Source organism: Labeo rohita, chromosome 3, assembly GCF_022985175.1.
Source record: "Labeo rohita strain BAU-BD-2019 chromosome 3, IGBB_LRoh.1.0, whole genome shotgun sequence".
In the NCBI taxonomy this organism is placed as follows: Eukaryota; Metazoa; Chordata; class Actinopteri; order Cypriniformes; family Cyprinidae; genus Labeo; species Labeo rohita.
This window is the reverse complement of record NC_066871.1, coordinates 11,675,107-11,689,152: the sequence shown is the minus strand read 5'-3', so window position 1 is coordinate 11,689,152 and position 14,046 is coordinate 11,675,107. Positions and strand designations below refer to the sequence as shown.

At 34.9% G+C, this 14,046-nt stretch overlaps 1 protein-coding gene across 1 annotated transcript in view; it reads left to right on the top strand.

The window, feature by feature from the left end:
• Positions 1 to 13,241: 13,241 nt before the first annotated feature.
• Positions 13,242 to 14,046, top strand: part of tnrc18 (trinucleotide repeat containing 18) — a 78,947-nt gene continuing 78,142 nt past the window's right edge. Inside the window, 1 exon segment of the mRNA XM_051106912.1 lies at positions 13,242 to 13,421. The gene's annotated coding sequence lies outside the window, so the exon portion shown is untranslated.

Here is a 14,046-nt window from a genome sequence, read left to right as displayed (position 1 = left end):
CATTTATATTTAAATTGCAGATTTAAAATAGTAGATTTAAGAGAAATTAGGTTAAATAGTGCAATAAAATAAAATAAAAATAGAATTTAAAAATATTTGTCTTTTTTCCATTTTGAATGGAAAAAATGCTCTGAATTTTAATGAAACGTTCTATTTGAATTTAAACTTTATATTTGAATTTTAGATTTAGAACTAGATTTATTAAAAGAAATTAGTATAAATAGTGCAGTAAGTAATGAATAATGTACATCCAGACTGTTGCTATCGCAAAATAAAGCCTGAAAGACTTATCGGCTGTTGTATAAGATTAAAGGGCTTTATTTTGCATTAACAACTGGCTGAATGTACATTATCCCAGCATTATCCCAGTACATTACACAGCTACTTGCTACAAAATTAATAATTAGACACAAAATATTGATTTGAGTTTAAATATTTGAACACAAAGCTTCCATGAAGAAACCAGGTGCTATCAAGTGCCGGTTTAAAGGATTAGTTCACTTCCAGAACAAAAATGTACAGATAATTTACTCACACCATTGTCATCCAAGATATCCATGCCTTTCTTTCTTCAGTCGTAAAAGTAATTATGTTTTTTAAGGAAAACATTTCAGGATTTCACTCCATGTAATGAACTAATGGTGCCCCCAAATTTGAACCTTCAAAATGCAGTTTAAATGCAGCTTCGAGGAAGAAAGGTCTTATCTAGTGAAACGATCGGTTATTTTAGAAATTACAATTTATATACCCTTTAAGCTCAAATGCTCATCTTGTCTAGCTTTGTGTGAACTCATTTTCTCCTCCAACTTTAAAATCACCCTACATTGCTGCAGAAGTACCAACCCAGTGTTTACAAAGTGAACATGGAAATATGATTAAACACCCTTTACAAAAAAAGGTAAAACAGCGATGTAGGACGATTTTGAAGTTGAAGGAGAAAATGAAACGGGAGTTTTTCAACATGACCAGAAAAAAACAGAGTTCACACAGAGCTAGACAAGACGAGCGTTTGAGCTTAAAAAGTATATAATTTTTTTTTTTTTTTTTTTTTTTTTTTGGAAAATAACCGTTAATTTCCATTCCCTTTGAAGCTGCATTTAAACTGCATTTTGGAAGTTCATATTTGTGGGGCACCACAGAAGTCCATCACATGGAGAGAAACCCTGAAATGTTTTCCTCAAAAAACATCATTTCTTTACGACTTAAGATGACTAGGGGGGTGAGTACATTATCTGTAAACTTTTGTTTTGGAAGTGAACTAATCCTTTAAACAAGAAGGCATTTTACCTCATGAATAATTGACAATTAAAGACATTGATTTAAGATTAAAATGTTTCAAAATCTTACCAGTTTGTTAGTTATATTATCCATTACAGTCGTCGCAAAATGGCAGAATCTGCGTTTGTAAGAAACAAGAGAGAGTCTTGAAAGATTTAAAGCGGCAGTCCGTAACTTTCGAAAATAAACAGAACTGTTTTGCGGAAGGACACTGTAGCTGGAGCTACTTTTATGTCTATGACGAATCACGCAGGTTCTGCGCTACTCCGCAGCGGTTCCTAGAGCCAGTCTGAGATAGTCCAAATATAAAAACGTATTATAGGTGTACCGCAGTCATTCAGAATAACCCAGAAACACGGTTTGCAAAATGGATTCATGATGCACTGGCTTATTATATACATTTTGATATATTTTATATTAAATTATATTGCTTTGAGTTTAAATATATTATTATACAACCAAATGCAAAGTTTCCACAGAGAAAATGTTCTTGACAGTTAGTATTAAAAGCCATGTGCACTTAATTGACTGTGGGTCCAGAGCACCAAAACCCCGCCATAAATGAAAAGCTGAGATAAACCATGTATTTCCTCAGAATTGCATGTGTCTATTTACTGTTATGTTTTTCCCTTGACTTTTTAATGGCAAGTTTTCAACCATCGCCGTCCTCAAAATACAGTGCCAGCTTTGTGCTATTTAAAGACGGTGAGAGCAACAAATTCTGATTTTGTGTACTTTTCATTATATTCTCTTTGTACCCAGCAGCTGTTTAAAAGCAACAAGAGCTACACACTTTTTCCCATCTCTGCGGATAAAGTGAATAATTTCTCAATATCACGGAAACATGCGGTCCGGACGTTCAAACATCCAATAACATAAAAGAGATTGAAATGAAGCACTGGGACATAAATATGCACTGATTATATTCCACAATCTCATCTATAATCCACATCGGCGAGCGTGTAATCAGCCAGTCTTTCTGTGGAGTTGGTTAAATAAATAAAGAAATGACTTTAAAATGATATTATTCTCAACTCTGAAGGCCTAAAGAACTCTTATATTTTAATTGCAGCTCTGATGTGCATCAGATCAGAGTGTTATTTGCATACAACAAAACACAGACTCGCATAAACAACATCATTATGGCAACAGTACATTTAATCTCACTTTTAAGCGTCAGAACCCAAGCGCACTTATGAGAGGGGGGAAACGGTTTCAAAAGCCAAGCTATCGTGCTAGGATTATGATCACAGAGCTTAAAACAAAGCATGTCAAAGAGACTCCTTGCTGTATTGTGAATAATGAGTGGTCATATAAGACGCAGCTTCTTGAAACGGTGGGGGTCGTGAATATTACTGGATGAGGGCCTTATTTCCCCATGCTGAGGACGGAGTGTCATGTGTGTGTGAGCTCAGCCAAAGCTCAAGGGGAGAAGATGGACTTAAATTCTGCTCTGGCAACAAAATTCTATTCAGACTGACACTTGAGGACCAGAAGTCAGTAGAAGCTGGCAGAAAAAGAGAGCGGGAAGGTCGCCGGAGGTCAGACGTGCAGGGTTATTGGGGAAGAGCTCATGATAGCTCTGTATGTGCGTCGTTGGGCTCTGGCTGAAACGTCTGAAGCATTGCCCTTTTGAAAGACTGCATCTCGACTACTGAGGTACACTGCTGGTTTGTGATGAACCCAGGGCTACTACAAAGCCTGAGTTAATTAAAAATGTCAAACGCTCTCCCACCCGCATTGAATACCCCCTCAATAGGGTCTGATTTGAACTGCGTTTAATTTTTCATTGAAATAAGTTTAATTTCCTGAAAGCTCTCTCTCCCCTCCGAGTCTGATGGACGCTTTGTGTTAAGTCCCTGATTGGATTTCACTGGAAATGTTTAAGCCACAACAACATTCTTATTCACCACGTTTCTTCCAGAGGAAGATTAAGGTTTTACAAATGGATTTGCTGTAGTCCTTGCATTAAAAACTGGAAACTTTTGGAAAATAACTGCAGAATTCTGAGTTCTGAGTTCTTTTAATCGACAGCATGCTAAGTATGTTTGTACAGTTTATATATTTGATCCTTTTCTGGATTTTTTTTCTATCAAAGTGTTGAAAGTAAGTGATGACACTTATGGTGTGTGCATAACAAAGGCGAATGTAATTCTTCACGGGAGTGGATTACACACAAAGACAATGTAAAAAGGGAATTAGACGCGACTTCGCGCCACGCGACGCGAATGACGCAAATTGGGCGACACGATTTTCTTTGCCCGTTTATCAAACGGAAGGCTGTATCCTCCGGAGGTCGCATTTGTAGGCTGCATACGTCATAAAGAAGATCTTGTTTTATAATATTAACAGTTACAAATTTTACCATTATTCTTAGTGAAGCGTACATTGTTGTAATATGCTTATGACTCGCGAATATAATGCAGTTAACTGAAATAAACCAGGCTTGATGACGTATGCAGCCTACAAATGCGACCTCCGGAGGATGCAGCCTTCCGTGTGAGAAACGGCCTACGTTTTTATTCGCGCAAGTGACTCGAAAAACATACCCTGAGTAATTTAGAGCAAGAATACGCTGCGAATATTTGCTCCGTGTTTTTGCGTGCTCATACTATTATTCAGTACATGCAAAGTTAAGTTCTTTCTGTGCCTCAAAAAAGAAAGTGTATTTTTCTTTAAAAATAAAATAAATAAATAAAAATAATTAATGTCCAAAAAAAATGCTGTCTAAAAGTTTCATAACTCTGAATTTAAACATGAATGATAGACACATATAGACTTTTACTGATAGTTATTAACACAATAAATTCTAATTGAAAATAATTGCAAAAATGTTAAAATATAAACTGTATTTTTAACAGAAATAAATTAAAAATGCAACTCCAAAGAAAAATTAATGTAACTTTAACAAAACATAGACTTTAAACATAACCCAACCCTAACCCTAAACCTAGGCCTCACAGAAAACATGTTTGCATTGTTACACTTTCAGATAAATATCATTTACTATTTTTAATCATTTTTTTAACACTGTGGGGACCGCAGGCAGGTTTTACTATCCTTGTGGGGACATTTGGTCCCACAATGTAGCAAAAACAAGTACACACACACACACACACACATATTAGAGACAAAATAATAAAACCATAGGAAATGTATTATAGTATTATAGCAATATTGTTTTATTTATTTTTTTTTTTTGCTACAATTGCCCCAACTGTTAAAATAACCCAATATTATGTCATTTTTTGTTTAATCTATTTCATATAAATGTTCTTTTGAATTTTCTTTTCATCAAAAAGATCCTGGAAAATAATGTACTATGATGTAAAATAATGTATTATTGTACACCTTACAAGTGTATACACAGATACAGTGGATTACTGTCATATTATTTTCACGATTTTATTTTATTTATTACTTTTTCTGTTGCTACAATTGCCCCAACAACTGTTAAAATAACCCAATATTATGTAATATTTATTCTTTTTGAATTTTCTATTAATCTAGAAATCCTGAAAAAAAGTTTTTTTTTTTTTTTTTTAACAAAAATGTGAAGCATAAAAACAGTTTTCAACATTAATAATAGGAAACATAATAGGAAAATAATTTTGTTCCAATAATAATAAAGCTGCATGTTAAAATGATTTCTATAAGATCATGTAAATAAAACCATAGGAAAAAAACACTAATATTAAAAAGTGTTATAGCAATATTGTGCACCTTACAAGTGTATACACAGATACAGTGGATTATTGTCATATTATTTTATTTTTTATTTTATTATTTTTCTGTTGTTACAACTGTCTGAACAACTGTTTAAATAACCTGATATATGTAACATAGTTTAATCTATTTCATATAAATGCTCTTCTTTTGAATCTCTCCATTCATCAAGAAATCCTGTAAAAAAAAAATTTATTTTTATTATTAATTATGATTTTGACAAAAATAGGAAGCATCAAAATGGTTTTCAACATTAATGCTAGGAAACATATATTTTGTACTAATAATAATCAAGCAACATATTACAATGATTTCTTAAGAATCGTGACAATGAAATCTGAAGAAATGGCTGTTGAAAATTCAGCTTTGCATCACAGGAATACATAAGAAAATAAAATAGATTATATATATATATTAATAATTAACAATTGGGTTATAATAACCCAATATTATTTTCTCATAAGCAAAGTTAAAGCTACTTTTCACGTTTAACATGTTGTCAGTTAAATATAAGTAGTCTGTGAGTTAAAATATTAAAAAGAAAAATGTTTCAGTTATCTTATTGATTTCCTTTCAGACTAAAAAGAAGACTATCAGTAGATCTACTGAAATGTGCGCCATGCATATCACATCTCGCTGTATGATTTGATGTGTAATCCTTTTTTTGTGCATTTAGGGCTACACCGAGCGGTCTGGTCTAGCGGCCGCTCTCTTGTCACTCACAGACAGACGCTGCACAGGGGAGAGAGCCTAACAAAAGGCAAACAAACTCCTGAATAAAAGAGCCATGAATATATGTGACGGTGTAAAGTGGGTTGGGACACGTTGGCTGGAATGTGAATATCCTGGGGTACATTTGATCCAGCGCCCATAGCAGACAGTGCATGATGAATGTTGCCCGGAGAGAATTAAAAGCTGTCATAGAAGCGGCCCACCATACTGAGATTAAGCCCCAGAAGGGCTCGACATCCTGGGAAGGTTTCTGAGCACTGTGGCAGGTTGTCTCACTCGCCTGTCAAGCGCCTTGAGTTGTCACCGCCTATAAGACCGAAGGCACAGCTACATTCCCTGAGGATTTCTACCGAGGATCCCTCAGAAATGCAAGTCTGTAAAACGCAATAAATTCTGTATCCAAACATATGATATTTCACATAAGTGGCATTTAAAATACAAGAAGACTTTGAAAAGGGTTGTCCTGTTTCAGAAGAGATCTCTAAGCTGGTTATTTACCTTTTGATGCACTGAGGTATTTTGCCAGTAAGCAGTTGTGTCTCCATAAACTGCAGATAAAGCAGTAAAGTAGATTACATCTGCCCCGGGGGACCAATGTAAAGCATTTGTGTGACTGAAATCACAGATATAGGAAAACCATTGGAATCAAATAGGCACGACCGAACTTAAGGGCATCATTTTCACTTGTGCATGCCAATTCTGGAAAATATATTTGTATGGGTGTTCAAATGAACTCAGGAAAACTGCCTTCTTAAAATATCACACTGGCATTCCCCTTACATTGCCGTCTCTGCAAAAACAAAATTCCAGCTTAGAAAATTGCTGGTAAACATGACTAAGAGCAAATATGACTTTTGTTTTAAAGAGTAAAGTTTTATCTTTGTTATGAGATGATCATAAAATTAACATGCCTTATGAAATGTTTCATTCTTTTTTTTTTTTTTTTTTTTTGAAAATATGGCTTTAAAACAAACAAAACAAAAACTACTGGTCAAAAATCTGGAATGATTAAGATTTTTTTTTTCGCTCACCAAGGCTGCATTTATGTGCTCAAAATACAGTAAATATGGCAATATTGTGAAATAATATTTTAATTTTATAAAATTGTTTTCTATTTGAATACATTTGTAATTGCATTTATTAAAAATAAATGTAATTTATTCCTGTGATGCAAAGCTGAATTTTTCGCATCATTACTCCAGGCTTCAGTGTCACATGATCCTTCAGAAATCATTCTAATATGATGATTTGCTGCTCATTATGAATGTTAAAATAGTTATTTAGCTTAATATATTTCATATAAATGCTGTTCTTTTTAACTGTTCATCAAAAGGTAATGAAAAATGCATTGTGAATTCCACAAAAATAAGAAGCTTCAAACAGTTTTCAACATAATTTTGTACCAGTAATAATCAATCAGCATATTAGAATGATTTCTGAAGGATCACGTTACACTGGAGTAATGGCTGTTGAAAATTTGTGACCCTGGACCACAAAACCAGTCTTAAGTCGCTGGGGTATATTTGTAGCAATAGCCAAAAATACATTGTACGGGTCAAAATTATAGATTTTTCTTTTATGCCAAAAATCATTAGGATATTAAGTTAAGATCATGTTCCATGAAGATATTTTGCAAATGTCCTACTGTAAATATATCAAAACTTAATTTTTTATTAGTAATATGCATTGCAAAGAACTTAATTTGGACAACTTTAAAGGTGATTTTCTCAATATTTTGATTTTTTTGCACCCTCAGATTTCATATACTGAAATAGTTGTATCTCGGCCAAATATAGTTCTATCCTAACAAACAATACATCAGATGATCTATAAAGCTCAATTTCGAAACATTGACACTTACGACTGGTTTTGTGGTCCAGGGTCACATTTAGCTTTGCATCACGGGAATTAACTACATTAAATAGAAAATAGTTATGTTAAAACATTTAAAAAACTTAGTTATTTTAACTTTTGACCTGTGTAAAAGAGGGTTTTTACAATAGCTCTACTATACTTAGTCACAGCACTGTCATTACTTTGCCCTTTACTGTGCATTATATCTGTTGATAAGCAGTAATCTTTATTGCTGATAGAGTAGAAAAGATTGCACTCATCCACAGCAATGAGCTTTTCTGTTTCTGTGCAGAGTTAGTAATGTCAGCTTAGTGCAAATGTCGGTGCTTTGTTTACATCTTTTTTGTTGTTGTTGTCCTCATTCTGTGAGGAGGGGTTACTTCTTCAAGTATTGTATGAAAATGATAGGGTAATACATTATAAAACGAGCTTAGCCAGCTGTTAAAATATCAAGGTTAGATACAAGTATGTTAAATTGCATGGTTTTCTAAGGTCAGCCCTTCCCCTCCCTTTTCAGGACCTTGAGAAATAAAGCCAACGGACTTACACTACAGCATGTGGCTGCTATCTTTAGATGGCACTGTTTCTCATAACGCATTTTTTAATTGAATCACGATCTTTTTCGTACTATAAAAACAAACATTTTATCCATAGTCATCATTAAAAATTTAGAAATTTAGAATTTAATGTTACATAACACTACACAATAAACAGGCAAGATGAAATCATCCCGAGTTGGTGGTCTTCATACACAACTTTTACTAGCTTGTAACCGATCACCAAAAGCGTTTGATGAAGCAAGTAAACCTAACCACCAGTTCTTTGCCGTTTTTAAAAATATTTTATACACAATTACCTACTTGAATATAGACACACACAGAGTAATATAAACACTTACATTCTAAAAAAACTCACATTAGTCTTCTCTTTTTTTCAAATCGCACGTTCGTGATTTTTAAAAGCATTTAAAATGTGCACTGAATCAGATGCATTTGAGATGGTTAGGAAATGGCAGCCACAACAATCTACTTTCTTATCTTTTGTGTCTTTCATACAAACGCACACACACACACACACACACACACACACACACACACACAGTGGCTGCCATGAGTCATCTGATTCAAAAGCAACAGAGGCTGTGGGAGGCAGATCATATCTTTATTTTATATAATTGACCTTTTGCTAAACTGGTAGAGAGGTAACATTATAGAATTATATTTTTGGGTTGCAATAACTTAGGCGTTTTGTTACTTTAGGAGCTTTTTTTTGTTTTGGAAAAAGTGTGTCTGCCAAGAACATAAATGTGATGTTGAAATTTAAATTGTGTTTAGAAATGTTTAGAAATGTCAAGAGTTCATATGCCCTCAAAAAGTCAAAGTCTACCGTTTTAGGAAACTGTTTTCCCTTATGACTGTAGGATTATAAAATAAATAAATAAATACAGTCCAACCACAATTTATTCAGACTGCAAAACATTTCACATTATCAGTTTATCTGCTGTTGTTTAGAAAATGGTAATGAAATATGACAAGAACTCAAGAGTTAAACTGTGGCAAAACAAATTCATCTTGATAATGTCAGATAACTTTGACAGAAAGGTATGCAACAACACATGGTCAGGTCAAAATGTCAAATCTAATTTTTGGTCCTAAATTTGTATCCGTTTTACTGGTAGTCCACTGTATGAAGAATTTTTACATAAATGAACTACAGTGTCCTGCACCATAGTAAAAAATATAAAAAAAATATGTCTGGTGTTTTGAAGATTTTTGGTTTGACTGTACATACATAAATCAGTTTAAAAAAATACTGAGCAAAATTCTAAGAGTATGTATGTTTACCTAACATGTATACTGTTTGAATCTTTATAATATGCCATATATATTCCTCATATATTCCTGCCAAATGGACGTGCTTAAAAATCGGACATGAGCCATTTTTTTCATAATCATCACATCACAAGATATTTATATGTTCTTCTGTGCAGTAACTGTTTCCTTATTTCCATATTTCGTAGACATTTGATTTTGAATGGCTTTCAGTAATACCATTTATTTTTGCTGAATGTGAACACAGACCATAGTTGAAATGAAGTTTCAAAAACCTACATGACGCTTGAAGTCAGATGTCAGTATAGTGTCCAATGTTTTCTTTCACTCTTCTATGTATATATATATAATACACACACACATATAATAACGTATAACAGGATAAAGATGCAAAAGGCAATGAAACTGTGGCTTGGCAATTAAGTGTCGATAGTGATTGAGTTTTAATGCTTTAACTCCGTCGTGAATTTTGTATGCATTTGCATTATAATTACAAACATATACCTTCTGTTTCACTTGTACAAGGAATGTATACGCCAGTGTGACTTGCAAATTCTTGGAGGGCATTATGTTGCTTATATTTGCACATTTCAGGAAAAAGGCCTGTTACGTACACCATGCAAAACGTGTGTGGTTTTTACTTCTGTACTTTGCTTGTTAAATTATTTAGCTCCCTTCTGGCCTGAATAAAAGATTTGCATAGCTCAAAATACTTCATATCAAGCCATACATTACAGTTCACGTTTTATGTGAGAACTGTGCAAACCTTTTACTTATTGTATTACACGGATTCTCGATTTATCAGGTTATGGACAATGCAACTGGCACTAATTTTAAAACATCTTTATTTAGATTCACTTTTGCAACCATTGCAAAAAAAAAGTGATTTTCCCAACATTCAGAAGATTCTGACATGTAAATTGTTTGGAGGCAAGATTTTCCCTTTGCCAAAAAGAGAAGTGTTTTTGTAGTACATTCAATACACAAGACATTTATTTTTTACCTTTTTTAATAACTTTATATTTGTATACATTGCTCAATGCTTTTAGGCAATTAAGGCATTTTATTAGGCATAAAATGTTATAGGCATGTAAATAAATAGTTTAAATAAATAAATAGAAAATATCTGCATTATACAACTATGGGCAAAATACAGTAAAAGCATTATGCAAGAGACTTCAATCACATCATATTTTCCTTTGAAACAATATACTGCTAAAACAATAAAATTACAAAAACAACGTTTGGGCTTATAAAAATGTAACAGTTATATTAATTTTATTAACAAATAAAACCAACATTCAGCTTTTGGGCTATACACACACTAAAATGTGCCGCAAAACATTTAAACAATAATCGTAAAACACAGAACCATTAAAAACAGGCTTAGTATATGTAAAATGAGTATTTTCACAACACACATTAAACACCCACCTTATCCACCGAGACGATGGGTCAGCGTGAACAATGGACGAAAGAAAGGATCCTATCAATCCATGCTGATTTTATGAATTGGGAAAGGCGCACGGCTGTATGTTAACCAGCATCCGAAGGCAAATCGGTATTTTTTCAGAGTGCAGTTAAAATCGCCAACATGAACAAACCCGAATGCGTCCGCCGCTCCGCTGGACATTAATAACACACGCGTTCAGAGCCACGAAGCTGCACGGCTCCATTGGTGACTATGCAACGTCTCCAGACAAACGGTTTCCACCGCAAATCAGCGCTATTGTTCCCGCGAGTCCTTGGAAAAACCGGCTAGTCCCGAAGCACGGTGTTTTCCCGAACGCGCTGTCATTTTAGCGGGAATTGCAATTGAGGCACGCTCTTTCAAACCTGACAATTCACGTAGGTCTTTTCCTCCTGTGTGACCCGTTTCCACTGCCTTCGTGAGGACGCCTTGAAACCGCCTCACTGGAGAGGCGCACGACAGGGGCGGTTAGAAACCGAGCCAGTTTTTTTCTAATCATCTTTTTTTCCCCAATGTGGAAAGGTCTCGTGAACTGATCGATTGATCGCAGTTTGTAGTTCAAGTTCATATGAAATCGTGACGTAATGCTTAAATGACTGACAATGGAACTGAACGGCTGATTCAGAAAACTGGAAAATAGGCTTTGATTTTGATTTCTTTCTTAAGCCGATTTCACAGGCTGTGATTTTGTCTGTTGAAACCTCAGTAGTGTTTTACAGTTTCTCTGTATTCCCTTGTGGTTATTAAAGGAACCAGATCACTGACAAGGGAAATTTCCCAATTTTAACAAATAGACGCACTACTTCATACCTGGTTGATATAATAGAGGGTTTGCACTTACGTCACGGTTTGGTCAGTTACTCGGATGCGCGGCCATATTGGAGATACTCGGATGTAAACAACAGCATGGATTGCATTGTTAATGTACTACTGAATACACTGTTTTGCTCATTTATGCTGTCTAAACCACATAAAAATATGTGGAAGCTGCTAAATCATATAGAGAAGGACAGTAAGCAGGAAAGGACACAATATTTTGATCAACTAAAGTTAATAGGTGGCAAAGATATGTACGAGCAGTATTAATTAAGATATCAGCCTAATATTTCACCTACCTGACTGGAAATAAGAACATGAGTGTTGTCAAGTTTCTTGCCCTGGAAATCCTGGTTCAGTTTGGCCAACCACAAATGCCTTCTTTCCTCATACAGTTTTTTGCACTTTTCTTCTTGATTTGTTCTAACGCTTGGCAGTCTACAGTCCTCCAAATGTTTTTCCCGGTCCGACCGATTATTGCATCCCCAAACATGACAATAATTGACCATTTTCAGCAGCAATAATTAGCTAAATTTGCGAGTTGCGCTTGGTTCAGTGGCACTGTTTACTTCTGTGCCGATTGATGACGCATTTTGAAAACACTCTGTACATTAAGAAATAATCCTTCATTCAAGGTAGAAAATCTCATATGTGTTTAACTGTACATGAATCTAAGACTCTTCAAACTTTTTTTAAAAACTGCCTATACTGCTTATATTTCTATAAACGCTGTTTTTACACTGTATGTAAACATATCACACTTGTAATGCTATTATAACACAACATTCTGTTTCTTAAATATAATAATTTACTTTTATATTGTCATTGCACACAAGACAAAGCAAAGTAATAATATCTGCAAAAGATATAGTTTGACAGGTTTTTTTTTTTTAATAATTAGCGTGGGTGTGCCACCTGAAGACAAAAGTAGCAAAATAATATGTGTTGCTAAATAGGCTTTAATTTATTTCATTAAAAACTAAGACTGTGAGTTAAATGAAATGTTTTTACTTGTCTCAAAATGAAAGTGTTAGCATCAGATAATTAAAGATCAAGCATTGAAGATAATATCTAAAGTTAAAATGTAACTTTCATAGCCCCCCAGTTTTTTTGCAGAACCCCAACTGCCTCCTTGCCTTGGTGACCCCCAGACCTAGCTTCGAAAATCCTTGGTCTGAACAACTTAAGTAGGCCTACAACTCACACAATGAGTGCTTTCGAGTTCGGACTCATGTAGTGTGTGTTCATTGAGTTATTACCAGGTCCGCATCCGTCTTTTTAATGAGTCGAGTTTGAGCGGCCTTGAAACTGCCCTCCAAAAATTCTTCGCTTGTTTTGATCATTCAAGTCTTGAAGGAAGGGGAGCTTGAAACAGTTCAACCTCCTTGTTCCATAATTGGTTTTATAGAGCTGGCGAGGAGCCAAAGTGTTTACATGGAGTTGATTGACACTTCTCTGGACCAATCACATGCTTCGTTGTAGAACGTGTCGGGTGAGATTCGCGGAGGCGGAGCTTGTTAAACAATGCTTGTTTCATTGCAGAAGAGTTTACCGAGAGCTACAGTGGTTTGAGCACAGGGCCTTCCCCCCGTATGTGCTTTCGCTCTGTGTAACTACGGATGGTTTGTAAATGGAGTCTAAGAAAATTTCCACCACACGTCTCACGGATTTTGCGAAGAAACTGGATTTTATAAACTGAGTCGCCATTTCAAGTAAGACGTCGCCAGCTATCATTGCGCACATGATCCGTTACACAGTAACATGATGTTTATGAAGCAAAATCGGAGACACTTTTAAAAAGAATGCGCTGTTTTCGCGGCGAAAAGGCGGGGGATACTTTGGCTCACAAGGTTTAGTACCGCTTTATCTGCAACTCACGAAACACCGCGTTCGAAAGATTAACGTTTGGGCGGAAAAGTTTCGTTGCTGGAAATGGAAACGGGAAACTTTGAAACGTGGCTGTCGATCGGGTTGGTGTTGCCATCGTGAAGCATGGCTGTATAACATGCGCGTATCTAAACTTTAATTCGTCATTATTTTCAGTCGTGTTTTACTTAATCTTGACATTTGCAGCAGCATTCGAGCTACTAAAAGCTGCCTTGTGAAAAGGTCAGACATACGGCATTATGTACATTTTTGTAACAACAACAACAACAATAATAATAATAATAACTAAAGTAATGCATTAAGTCATATTTGGAAAGGAAGAAGTGCAACCACATCATCAAATCATAGTCCTGTAACATTAACCATGTATTTTAAGTTAATAAGGCTGCGGTGACAAACTGTTCTGCAAGGTATTACATGATTCAAACTGCTTATATATGCATGTAAAAC